Source organism: Podarcis filfolensis (assembly GCF_964270895.1).
Source record: "Podarcis filfolensis genome assembly, chromosome: 11".
NCBI classification, from domain to species: Eukaryota; Metazoa; Chordata; class Lepidosauria; order Squamata; family Lacertidae; genus Podarcis; species Podarcis filfolensis.
Window position 1 is genome coordinate 35,280,051 of NC_139613.1, and position 12,564 is coordinate 35,292,614.

General features: G+C 40.1%; 1 long non-coding RNA gene across 1 annotated transcript; it reads right to left on the minus strand.

The window, feature by feature from the left end:
• Window positions 1-1,118: 1,118 nt before the first annotated feature.
• LOC310745207 lies at window positions 1,119-3,114 on the minus strand. Its single transcript, XR_014540024.1, has 2 exons — window positions 3,014-3,114; window positions 1,119-1,346 (listed from the first exon to the last, which is right to left on the minus strand). It is a non-coding gene; the product is annotated as an uncharacterized lncRNA (long non-coding RNA).
• Between the last annotated feature and the right edge of the window lie 9,450 nt (window positions 3,115-12,564).

Here is a 12,564-nt window from a genome sequence, read left to right on the forward strand (position 1 = left end):
CCATTCAGCTCCCACCTGTGGCTCCTAGAAGCTGTCAGCATGTGACAGCGGCCACACCCTGGGAATGGCTTTAACAGGTTGCCTAATCCAGATGAGGGTAGTTGATGGGTCTCAAACCTCCTGTGAGTTAGGAACTTCCCTGCACGCAGAGACACATAATTACTCTATGAGTTAGTGTCCATGCAAAAGTGCAATGAAGTTGCTCCTGCATGACCAACTTTTTGGTTGATTCTGGCATGTTTTTAGGAATCTTATGATTACCAAGATAATTGATGCCATGACTTTTATTTTCCCCTATCCTATCCATAATTACACAGAAGCAAGTCCAACCATGGGAGCTGATTTTTTGGAAGTGACGTGTAATTGATTGATCATTTATTGGAGCTTTTCCCCATAAGCACTCACATGATTGCAACCTAAGCCATTTCTTCCTCTTTAACTGTTGCTGTGTAGTGTCTCTCCCATTATTTACTCCAAAATTATAAAAGCAGTGCAGTGTAAATCTTTATATAATAACCCAGAAACCTTCTTAAATACAAATAAATGGGTGGCCTGCTGTTTGATTTTGGCATACTCATTTACCTTTCTTTACCTTATCTAAAAAGGTTGAGTAGGACAAAATATTAAAACACAATTACAAAAGCCATTATGAAAGCTATAACGGTCCTCATTCAAAGTCTCGGCAGCTTTTCTATGGATTCATATCGGTCTACAAAAGCTTTTCATTCTCCCCCAACCTGATGAGGCAAGAGGTAGTTAGCAGAATATAATGGAATGGGAAAAGAATGTGATGACCAAACAATATTGGTTGGTTTCAGAATAATCTACTCCTTGTGCTGTTACTTTTTGTTTCATTTGCGCAACATAAACACAGTTTATGGACAACTGTGTGGTGAATTTAAAACCCCGGAGCTCACTTCCTATTGCAGATAATGGATTGTTAATTGCTCACTGATAAAGATTGAGGCCCCAGCACCTGCAAACTGCAATAATAGCTGTATTTCATACATATGCATAGCAGTTGGACAGGTAGCAAAATAGCAACATTAACAGTAAAATCATATTCAGTAGGGTTTATGTCACATTATATTTTGTGAAGAATGTGTATGACCACTGAATCAGACATACTTCCTTTTATGTTTTGTTGAATAGTACTTTAAATTGCAGAATTAAATGCTCAGAGCAGAAACCTTGTCAGTTGCAGTGTCACTGAATCAAATGCTATAAAGATGAAGTAGTCCTGCTGTTCTTTCTGTCAAAGCCTTCTGGCTATACTTCACAATTTGTACCTTTATTTGTTCCTCCATTTCGATTCCGCAAATGAAATGTTGAAACAACAGCATGTGCTGTGAAAACACAGAAAGTAAATAGAAGGACTGAACTTAGGCAGAGGTGGAGAAAAATCTCAATATGAACGACTGATGTTCCCAATTCTGCAAATAAAACATTTTCTAACGTACTTAAAGGAAGATGGGAAGTGTAGGTGTAAAATACATTTTACAAAGCCAGTGCAGATCTTCTCTTGGGACCAAACTAGACATGGCATTATTCTCATCATTTAGCTTTGCACTATGACAGCTAGCATGATTTTATTTAACAAATAGGAGCTTAAGCCAGATCAAGGCCATGGAGGGGGAGCTTTAACCCTTTGCTCCCAGCACAGTCCCAATCTAAATGTGGGGTGGAGGGCAGACCCTCCAAGTTTCCCTATCTTCCAGGGACAGGCCCAGATTTACAGAAGGCATCCCAGTTTCTGATTTGATCCTGAAATATCCTGCTTTTCCTTAGGACATCCCTATTTTAGTCAGATAAATGCTGGTAAGGTAAAGGTAAAGGGACCCCTGACCATTAGGTCCAGTCGCGAACGACTCTGGCGTTGCAGCGCTCATCTTGCTTTACTGGCCAAGGGAGCTGGTGTACAGCTTCCGAGTCATGTGGCCAGCATGACTAAGCCGCTTCTGGTGAACCACAGCAGCACACGGAAACGCCGTTTGCCTTCCCGCCGGAGCGGTACCTGTTTATCTACTTGCACTTTGACGTCCTTTTGAACTGCTAGGTTGGCAGTAGCAGGGACTGAAGAACAGGAGCTCACCCCGTTGCAGGGATTCGAACCGCTGACCTTCTGATCAGCAAGCCCTAGGCTCTGTGGTTTAGATCACAGCGCCACCTGCATCCTGGGTATGGTAAGATATCCTTATTTTCATTGGAGAAATGTTGCATCCGAGCCAAGGAGATAAGTAACTATACAACCTTTAGAAGACATTTGAAGGTATAGGGAAGGTTTTTTTTTTAATGTTTAATGTTTTATTATTTTTTATGTATGTTGGAAACCACTCAGAGTGACTGGGGCAACCCAGTCAGATGGGCGGGATGTTGTTGTTTTTGTTGTTGTTGTTTAGGGTGTCGCTATTTTCATCAGAGAAATGTTGAAAGGTATGGAAGTGCCCCACACCTGAAGTTCATAATAGGAGGATATTTGAGGAGTTGCTTCTCAAACTACAGGCCTGTCTGCACTCCTAACCTCATATTTATTTATTTATTTGTTTGTTTGTTTGTTTTACAAAAACACCTCCATGCTCACAAAAAAGAGCATATCAGAAAGTGGCTAAGTTAGAAACTTCTTCATTAGTTCTGTATGAAAATGCAGCTTTTTAGCACAGAGGATCTATGTGCACTTCATGCAGGGACTCGTGGTGTCACTCAGATGTGTGTGATGCTTCACTACTTACTTTTATGCACTTGGCAGAAACATTGAAAAGTAATAAGCTGAAACACAAAAACTGTAATTTACTGCCACATGTTTAGAACTGCTACAAAAAAGGGGGATTTGGAACTAAATTTTGGATGCAGTGGAGGGATCCCACCAATATTATATTTGGTCAATTTTGTTCAGTTTCTGGTATCTAAAATGGCATTTACCCAGTGAGATTTCATTGCCCTCATTGCTTTCATTTATATCCGAAGCTGGCATAAAGTAGAGAGAATTGAGCGAGGCATCTTGCTTCTCGCATACTTCGAAACCTTTGGTGGTCCAAGGGAGTGAGCTCCCCATCACTCCTTAGCATTCAGTGCTCTACTGATGAAGCAGCCAACCATCTGAGAGTCAATCATCTTTGATGCCTTCCCACATGGATGGAAGCTATGTCTCAATGATGCATCCACATGGGTGGGGCCAATTGCAAGGCTCTTTCCCATGGACTCATTGTGATGTCTACTAGAATTAGCTTGACCATTCTATCGGCACAGCCACGGGAATGTGAATCTCACCTGTCTGGAGGCTGCATCTACAGGACATGATATTCAGTGGAGGTGGAGGTGGCAATGCTCAAAACCAGATACAATCTAAAGATATTGTGTCATCATTAAACATAGCAGATTGCACTATATTTCTTCCCTTTGGTTACAAAGTGCTCTTGTAAGGGGGGGGAGCTCTAAACAATTACATTTCATTTTGTGAAATAAAAATAGCATTTTGTATTTGGTTGCTACAATTTCTTTTAAGAGAAGGAGCTCTTTATCTTCAAAAATGGGAACAAACATCTCTGCATGTCAATTGATTGTATTTAAACTTTATTTTCAAAAGCATTAAAAGGAACTCTGGAACAGAGAATAATAAAGAAAAATATGCCAGCGCTCTTGTATGAACCCATTTCTGAATGTCAGGTACCTGAACCACACTCACAAATCAGAATTAGATTTCTTTTTCAGGTGTTGTAGGCACAGATTTAAGTTTTGGGCCATTATCTGAGATTCGTATGGCCTGTGCATTATGAAAAATCATTGGAAAATGAACAAATGAAAATCTAACTTCAGAAAAGCATTTTGCACAGGCTAACACCTAGGCTAATTCTTAGTCCAGAGAATACCAGTAAATAATGCACATAGTGCACAATGTGGCTTTCGATCTGCATTTTGAACTTGGCTGTAGATGTTCTACTAGGTGCCGTGGTTTTAATACCTTATAGGCAAAGATGCAGTGTAGACATTCAAACAGCATTCTAGTAACTGACTGAAGCCTATCAGCGCATGCACACATGCCCACATATATGAGAGCTATCCGTGTGATTCAAAGTGATGCTGATCATTCAAAGAATAGGTAGGGGAAAACCTAAAGAAAACCCCAATGAGAAGCTGCTGCTATAAATTACATGAGCTGTTTCTTCTCAAGTTAAGCATTACCCAAGGGTAATGTGCTGGCTGCAAGGATGAAACATGCCTAGGCATGTGCTGAAGCAAGAGACACAAGTGAATCTTGTTAATTAACGCTAAATATCTGCATCACTGAAGACCAGCAATACACATAAATTCATAGGGTTGGATCCCAACAAAGTTTGTTGAATTTAGGTCTCACTAAAAACAATAGTAGGGACGCGGGTGGCACTGTGGTGTAAACCACTGAGCCTAGGGCTTGCCGATCGGAAGGTCGGCAGTTCGAATCCCCGTGACGGGGTGAGCTCCCATTCCTCGATCCCTGCTCCTGCCAACCTAGCAGTTTGACAGCATGTCAAAGTGCAAGTAAATAAATAGGTACCACTCCGGCAGGAAGGTAAACAGCGTTTCCGTGCACTGCTCTGGTTTGCCAGAAGCAGCTTAGACATGCTGGCCACATGACCCGGAAGCTGTCTGCAGACAAACGCCGGCTCCCTCGGCCTATAGAGCGAGATGAGTGCCACAACCCCAGAGTCGTCCGTGACTGGACCTAACGATCAGGGGTACCTTTACTTTTTAAAATCAATAGTACAAGTTAGTCATCATTTACATCATATGGAATGAAGTGCATTAAGTCCCATGTGTATCAGTCGGGATGAAGTGGATCCAAGACACCAAAACTAGATAAACCTGTTCATGCAACTTTTGCGAGCGCACTATGGGAAACAGAAGAAGCAGCCATGGTTAACTCAACCATCTTCATGCTGCTGCTTCTTGCCGGATCCTATCAGTCTGTAGATTAAGGAACTCCAGCATTATGGTCAGATATTTTGCAATACACTGGTTCTGAGGAGGAAATAAATGTTAGAAATAAGGAACATTAAAGGAAGGTGCCAGGGCTATAAATGCTGCCTTGAAGAAAGTGATTCGTTTACTCCAGCAGAGTGGTGGCATTATATGAATTAAGTTATCATTTCATCTTTAATAATCATGTGGCCTTTAAGGCAAAACCAAAAAAGAGAAGACACACTATAACCATGAAGACATTGTCTGTTTCCTTATTTTCTCTTCACCCTTAAAAAAATCTTTCTGACAGATGACTTGATTTCAGTTGTTGGGTAAAATAAAGCATGCCATATAACTCAATTCAGATGTAATCTGTGTAAAATTTACTTGAGTGGATTGACATTATTTATGTTCCTGGCTTAACCCAGAGTCAAGAAACAGCAGGTATGAGTCACCCACTATTTGACTGTGTGTGGTGATTTCCGATAAGTAAGGCGTGAATCCAGTAAGTGTTTGTGCTTTTGATGTTGATTTTTGACCTTGTGGAATGTAACTAAATCGTGTGTGTGTGCGCGCCATGTATGTATAAAGACTTCTTAGTGCATTTTATGTGGGCCCAGTTGGTGATTGAAAGGAAGGTGGTATTCCCCTCCGTACTGAATAACAGTTGGAAAGCTCATAAAGGAATCTCCTTCTGAGGGAAAGTTAGAAGTAGAAAGGATAGGTAAAATTATTATAAAGCTTGCTGAAGCCACATGTGAGGGTGGTAGACCCATTTGTTGAAACCAAGGCCTCTCCTAACCACATACAAAATATATGTGTAGTGATTTTAATAACAAGAGAAGTGTGTACATGAGGGCAACTGAATCCTCTTCGCATAGAGGCACCACCTATTAATTTCAATGGAGTTTCTGCAGATGAACTTCCCAGAAGTTCTGAATAATGTGTTCGTCAATAAAGAGGAGTCATTTTCACAAACACTTACAGAAATCAGACTAGTTTTATTTTCTAAATATGAATATTGTATCTAACCTTTGGCAATGTCAGTTGTTCTATATACATAATAACTTAAACTAGCAACAAGTAAAAAAATGTGGAAAAGAAAAAGATGGGATAAAGATTACATAGTGATTTTTGGGTTGTAAGCAAGTAGAGCTGGATGCTCTTTCTTCTTAATGTTTTTCTTTTTTAATCATTTCATTTTTAAAAAAGGCATCAAAATCTGGGCTGCATTGTCACCACTGATGTAACTTCTGTTTTCCTGTTGCTGTTGAGCAAATTCTTAATACTCAAAGGCAGTTCAGTTTCTATCAACTGAATCCTCTTGGAGTTTCCAGATTGTATGGCTAGCAAGTCACTGGCATATCCTGAGGCCTTTTGCTGCTTATGAATTGTGCATCCTGGTTCTTCTTCTTAAAGCACTGTGATAGATCATTATTGGGTATGCATGGAAATCATCGTAAAACAAACTGAAAACTACCTACCAGCATTCCTCCTACATTGGGGGATTTAACAAGTGTCCAAATTAGTCAAAAAGAAATTTTGCCATGTTGAAGAGTAGCAGTCTTGAAAGTGATGTTTACTTAAGTCAGGAGTAGCTACCTTGGTGCCTTCCAGATGTTGTTGAACTCCAGCTCCCGTCAGCCCCAGCCAGCATTGCCAGAAAAAAGTCAGGGATGGAAATGGGAGTCCAACAAATTTTGGAGGGCACAACCACTGGCTAGCCCAATTTAAATAATTTGTTACAATGTCTTAGCAATGGTATTGGAAGTCTAGAATTAAAGAAGTGTGCTGTTGAGGGGAAAACCCAGTCCAGTGTATTCTATCACAGATTTGCAAATACGGTGCTGTCAGCTCTCAGACAGTCTAGCCTCCTTATCATGTTCCAAGTTTGGTCGTTTGAGTCAGCGGTCTTGGTCCATGTGAGCAGCTGTTCAATGATACTAAGTCTTATAGATGCTTTCTGCAGGAGAAGCTCAGCAGCAGTTGCTCTTATCACTGTTTGCCCCAGCAGTAGTCACCTACAGTAGTCACTCCATTGACAAATCAAGAGGAATACAATGATAGCAGCTCTGGAATACATTTTTGCATGTTTAAAGATGAAATTACAAACTTAACATACATATGCAGAACCCTGAGATTTTGACTAAGCAGATTAGTGTGGAGAAAGCTCCTTAGTGAAAGAACTCTTTTGGCGACATATGTTAAAATGCTGCTACAAAACCCCACAGGGGTTAAAAACTTTTAGAAATAATTAATTCATAGAAGAAACATACCCTTTGCAAATCAAATTCCTCTCCAAAAGATCCCTAATGTAATTTATTCATTCTCTGGGCAAGAGAGAGGCTAACATTTGAACTTTTATCAAACAAAACTCTGGATTATTTGTATACTACCAGCCTTTCAGCAACCTTACAGTAGTATTGAATGCCTAGTAGCAGTGCTTTTTTCTTAAAAAAATGTTTAGGGATACAGTGGTACCTCGGTTTAAGAACATTCCTGTTTACGAACAATTCGGTTCTACAAAACCGGAAGAAATGTTCTGGTTTGCAAACTTTACCTCAGTCTAAAAATGGAAGCCGAACGGTGGAAGGGCACCAGCGGCAGAAGGCCTCATTAGGGAAAGCGAGCCTCAGTTTAAGAACGGACTTCAGGAACGGATTAAGTTCATAAACTGAGGTACCACTGTACTCTCATTTTGACTCAAGAAAATCACCAGGAAAGGAAATGAAGATGTCATCGGAGGTGGTAACAACAAAACTGACCAATCACCATGCTAGATTGCAACTCCTACTTCACACATTAATCGTTTGCTTCCATCTGAGACTCAGGAAACACCGTGACAGCAAATGAGGCTGCCATCGGGGGTAGCAACGGAACTGATGATTCACCATGCTAGAGAAGAAACTAATAAAAAAAAAGGTTTCTTCTCCCATTAGCTTCACAAAATGCTTTGGGGTATGCATACCCCTCCGTCCCCCCAGAAAAAAAGCACTGCCTAGTAGTATTGAGTGCCTAAATGAACTTGAGGAGGGCGCCAGGAGGCATTTTTGGTTTGTTTCTATGCTCCTAGTATTGGGGAGATGAAAAGCTGCCCTATTCTCAATAAAGAATTCTTAGGACTTCATATCATTCTGATTCAGGATCAGAGAGGAATGTGAGAAATCAACATTGTATTCAAACATTTGCCACACTTACTTACTTTGCTTCTATCCAGCCTTTCTACTCTGTATGTTGACAAAAAAGTAGCACAAAAGTTGCCAATGATACTTGGGAATGAAATGGGATTCAGTTAGATAGCTTATTGCTACTCTGTACTGTACAACAGATTCCTGGATTTTGATTAGCTGTACTCCAGCATCATGTTGATGCAACCAGACCCGTTGTTCAGGAAGACTTCCACATAATATGAAAATCAGTACAGTAATTTAATTCCTTTTCTTTTTGGTTGTCCTCCAGGCATTCTATAAAATAACTGTGCCCATCATAAATTTGAGAGTTTTGCCCTTTCCTGGAAGAAGTGATATTCAAAATTAGCAGAGAGCATTAATATAAATGCAGCCTTTATTTGGACAAACAGAGGAGGTGGACTGATCATCGAGGTGCAGACCCCAAACTCTTGTGGATTGTTCATCTTCTAGAGTATAGCCACTGACCTTGATGGTTGATCTGTCAATAGCATTGCTGAAACATGGAACAGCAGGCTAACTTTACTCCCCTTGAAGCAAGATTTCTCTTCCTCTGATTCACAAGCACAGCTCTGCCTGGTTTACAAAGGAGCGAAATAGGAAGCAGACAATTAGGCCTGCTTCGAGCCCACTTTTGCTGCTGTGAATTAGCTTTGCACCTACACAGTCCTTCCTATCAGCATATACTGTTCTTTGTTATTACAGCCAAACCATAGTTAGTCATCAAAGCAGAATCAACTGTTTTAACAAACACGAAGTCTTTTGGGGGGGAAACTCCACTTTTCTCCCTGATCAGCTAACATCCATTTTTCTTTCTGGAAAAGTTTGTGGAATGGCTGGTCATTCTGTGTCATTTGGCATCTAGATCCTACTATTTTCACACTGAACATAAGCTATCCTGACTTTCAAGTTAGATTTGTCACTCAGGCTGTACATACAGTATTACAGTAAAAATCTTCACTTAGATAGTAATTGCATCATCCTGATAATGTTAGATCTTCCTGGCGATTTTGATACTTCTAATCACAGAGTACTGGTACAGAGTCTATGACTGCAGTATATGAGAATGATGTTTGTTTAAGAAGCACACAAGTTGGCTTCACCAACCCTACTGCATTTTGTGATTGCTGCATTGTATTGGAACGATTGCTTTGCATGTGGAAGGTCACAGATCCAGCCCCTAAAAACTCCAGGATGAACCAATCAGCACAGACAACACTAAGCTAGATAGACCAATTGCCTGATGGCTTATATGGCAGCTCCCTAGGTTTGTGTATGCAGGCCATGTAACTGATGGGCCCCAAATGAGGCAGATTTGGCAGAGTTATAAGGGGAAACCTCGTAATTATAGTCTCTGGTACCTGAAATTCCTATTCTGTGCCAAATAATATATATCTGTTCAAGTTCACCTGAATAGAGCTGTGAGGCATATTAATAAAAGTATCTGCCTGTCTCGTCAAGACACTGTACCATTATCTGACTGTATTTTTAATATAGCCCCCATAGAGAAAAGAATTAGAATTTGCTTTAAGCAGCAGCAAAATCTAGTATTGTGGGTGAGGATGGGGGTGTTACAGATAGTATATTTTCTATTTTCTCTTTGAGAAATTGTGTTTTTTAAAATACCGATATATTCCGTTTATATTCAGCCCCCCAACCTCTGCAGATTATGTTAGCCTGAAGCTCATTGAAATTCTAAAAGAAATTGCCTTTCTGGGTATTTCCTGTTAAAATGCTGTAAGATTGCTCATTCTCTTGATATTTTAGTGAACAACGAAATGATGGCAACATGAAGATTCTGCTTCTGGAAAGGCAAAGGATTCTATTTAACTTCTGTCAGGTTGTCCTAAAGGAATTCTGCATGATAATATTTATTTCTTCTGGGAGACATTCTAGATGTGAATAGAAGGGGATTGGGCACCGGGCAATGATGCAGAGGCAGCTGTGAGCACAAGTACCATATTTTATTGCAGTTGCTAAAGTAACAGCATCCCTCCCCTCCAGTATAGCCAAGAAGAGGCATATAAAGCGAGTTCAACTTACACATGCTGCACCCTTTCCTTTCAGCATCTTTCAAATTGTTTTAATGAAATCCCTGTTTTGTGAAATCGAATACATTTCTCCGCCATATATCACGAGCAATGGTGCCTGTGTGAAAGGGTGAGAAATCAGGCCAAACAGAATAAAGCCCTAACGTATATTTATCTGCTGATTCTGAACAGCAGGAATACTGCCAATATTCTTTCAGCCTCCTTTATTATCCTTCGTTCCACTTTGTAGAAGTGTCAAACACCAGAGAAGTAGCTAGGTTAACATGTAGAAGGCAGAAAACACAGATAAAGGCTGAATGTGTGAATGGACTTCATTGAAAAGCACTGTGGCAGAGATGCAAAAGTTCTGTCTGTGCTTTTAAATATGTGCTTGCCCATTTATTTATCTATTATTTATTTGAATGATTTCCATCATGGCTTCCAGAGCAACTTATAGATCACTATTTAAAGATGAAAAACAGTCCTTTTCTAAACAGATACAACAGCAAGGGAAATCAGTTCCACAGATCAAAGCAGTTAAGTGTGCATAAACAGTGTAAGGTGTAACATAAAACATGTAGCATAAAGCATTGAAAAATGTGTGCTTTGCATTAAAGGTGCATGCAATTAAAAGGCAGGGTTTGGATGTGTTCTTTCAAAAAAAATACACACATAATACGATGGAACTATGCTTGAACAGAAGTGAAACTGAAGTGAGATGGAATAAGGCTTCTCAGTCCATTCCAAACTTCCTTGGAATCTCCAAGAAATATCTCTCCTGGCCACAGAAGCTGTCAGTTAATAGCCAGGGACTGGGACTTACAAGTGATTCCTGCCTGTCAAATATGGGGTGGAGGTAGAATTCCGATTCGCTCAAAAATTAATTAGCCAAGCCATTTCCCAGTTTTAGAGGAAATGGCTTTGCTTATTTCTGAGCAAACCCAATGTGAGCCACTGGTGACTCAGTCAATAAAATATTACCTTCAGAATCTTTTCCTTCAAGCCAGACCATACATTATGAAGGTACCCAATGCCCTCACAGACCAGTTTCACAAATCTGCACAATTTTTGTCATTATGTAACTCCTTTTGGGCGCAGCAAAAGAGCCATAAGTTCAAAGCTATGAAGTAAGAGTTACTAAAGCTAGACTGGTCACATTGTAATAGTAAAATTGGCAGATTTGATACCAGCATTGAATAGCACAATATAACACGCGTATTTAGGACATAGCCTCTCTTCACAAACACACAAGGAGAAAGCAGGTACTTCGTGTTTCCAGGTGGAGGGTATTTTATAATTTATTTATTTCATAAAATTTATACACCACTTGATTGTAAAACAAACAAACAAACCCTCAAAGAGGATCTGAAATACATGTTGATCAAGCTGTAAAAGACTGAAGTGGAACAAAATCTGGAAGCTATCTCTAGTAAATACAGTCAACCCCCTTCTTCCTCGCAACCTTAGCCAGTTTTGAGTGATACTTCTGTTATTCCAGGACGCTCAATTTCCTGCATCAAGATCAAACTTTGATAAGACAAACTCTCTGTGGAGCACATTTGGTAGTACTGCTAGCAACACGGGCAGCAGTAGTCCTGTCGCTGCTGGTATAGCTGTTGTTGTTAAGCTTTTAAATGCACTACATGCTCTGTGCCCTGTGCTGAAGTAAAATATCTACTTAGAGCATGGTTAACATGCTGTTTCCTTAAATTTAACAAATCAAGACTGATTTGCTCACTGCAAAAATGTGTGGAGGATTTTCTTTTCTTTTCCTTTTCCTGTCCGTTGTCATTAATAATATGCTGATTCATGTACTTATGGGTTTTTCATCTGTTCTGTAGGCCTTGTAGTTTTTCCTTGCATGTCTGCTAGCTTTTTCCTTTAATTATCCGTACATTGTTGTTTTTGGCAAGGCTGCACTTTCCATCTTGAAATGTTTACCTTCCAAAAAGGCCTCTCTCCTTCTTATCTTCATTGGCTTATTGATATTTCCTGTTCTAACAACTCTCTTCCTCCCCAAATGCTGTGTAGGAACATTAGCCTCTCGTCAGCCATATCCTCACCTTCACAGCTCACTTCTCTCTCTCCCTCTCTCTCACCACATTTATACCATATCTTTAAAGCAGTATGCTACCACCATAAAGAACCATGGCTTCCCCTCAAATAATTCTAAGAGTTGTAGTTGGCTAAGGGTGCTTAGAGTTGTTTGGAGACACACACCCCAAATTCCTCTCACAGAGCAACAATTCCCACAGTACCCTGTGAAGAGGGATTCATTTTTAAACCACTGTGTAGCACTGTGAGAGGAATAGGAGTCTCCTAACTCTCAGCGCCCTACAACTCCCAGGATTATTTGGGGGAAACCAAGACTGTTTAAAGTGGTTTCACAGTGCCTAAAATCTACAGTGTGA